Below are 1,847 nucleotides of genomic sequence, written 5' to 3'. Positions count from 1 at the left end.
CCCCTCCACACGCACACACCGACCCCTCCCCCCCACACGCACACACCGACCCATCCCCCCCCACCCCGACCCCTCACCCCTCCACCCACACCGACCCCTGCCCCCCCCACACACACCGACCCCTCCCCCCACACGCACACACCGACCCCTCCCCCCCACACGCACACACCGACCCCTCCCCCCCACACGCACCAACCCCTCCCCCCCCACCCGCACCGACCCCTCCCCCCCACCCACACACACCGACCCCTCCCCCCTCCACCCACACCGACCCCTCCCCCCCACCCACACACACCGACCCCTCCCCCCCACACACACCGACCCCTCCCCCCCCACGCACACACCGACCCCTCCCCCCCAACCGCACCGACCCCTCCCCCCCCACCCGCACCGACCCCTCCCCCCCCACCCGCACCGACCCCTCCCCACCCACACGCACACACCGACCCCTCCCCCCCACACACACCGATCCCTCCCCCCCCACTCGCACACACCGACCCCTCCCCCCGCACACACCGACCCCTCCCCCCCCACCCACACACACCGACCCCTCCCCCCTCCACCCACACCGACCCTCCCCACCCACCCACACACACCGACCCCTCCCCCCCCACACACAACGACCCCTCCCCCCGCACACACCGACCCCTCCCCCTCACCCGCAAACACCGACCCCTCCCCCCCAACCGCACCGACCCCTCCCCCCCACCCGCACCGACCCCTCCCCCCCCACCCGCACCGACCCCTCCCCACCCACACGCACACACCGACCCCTCCCCCCCCAACACACCGACCCCTCCCCCCCTCCACACGCACACACCGACCCCTCCCCCCCACACGCACACACACCGACCCCTCCCCCCCACACGCACACACCGACCCCTCCCCACTCCACCCACCGACCCCTCCCCCCTCCACCCACACCGACCCCTCACCCCCCACCCACACACACCGACCCCCACCCACCCACACACACCGACCCCTCCCCCCCACCCACACACACCGACCCCTCCCCCCCACACACACCGACCCCTCCCCCCCCTCCACACGCACACACCGACCCCTCCCCCCCACATGCACACACCGACCCCTCCCCCCCACACGCACACACCGACCCCTCCCCCCCCACACACACCGACCCCTCCCCCCTCCACCCACACCGACCCCTCCCCCTCACACGCACACACCGACCCCTCCCCACTCCACCCACCGACCCCTCCCCCCTCCACCCACACCGACCCCTCACCCCCCACCCACACACACCGACCCCCACCCACCCACACACACCGACCCCTCCCCCCCACCCACACACACCGACCCCTCCCCCCCACACACACCGACCCCTCCCCCCCCTCCACACGCACACACCGACCCCTCCCCCCCACACGCACACACCGACCCCTCCCCCCCACACGCACACACCGACCCCTCCCCCCCCACACACACCGACCCCTCCCCCCTCCACCCACACCGACCCCTCCCCCCCCAACCCACACACCGACCCCTCCCCCCTCCACACACACACACCGACCCCTCCCCCCACACGCACACACCGACCCCTCCCCCCTCACGCACACACCGACCCCTCCCCCCCACACGCACACACCGACCCCTCCCCCCCCACACGCACACACCGACCCCTCCCCCCCACACGCACACACCGACCCCTCCCCCCCCACACGCACACACCGACCCCTCCCCCCCCACACGCACACACCGACCCCTCCCCCCCACACGCACACACCGACCCCTCCCCCCCACACGCACACACCGACCCCTCCCCCCCCACACGCACACACCGACCCCTCCCCCCCACACGCACACATGACCCCTCTCCCCCAACCGCA

Source organism: Chiloscyllium punctatum, chromosome 8, assembly GCF_047496795.1.
Source record: "Chiloscyllium punctatum isolate Juve2018m chromosome 8, sChiPun1.3, whole genome shotgun sequence".
NCBI classification, from domain to species: Eukaryota; Metazoa; Chordata; class Chondrichthyes; order Orectolobiformes; family Hemiscylliidae; genus Chiloscyllium; species Chiloscyllium punctatum.
This window is presented reverse-complemented; position numbering follows the sequence as displayed.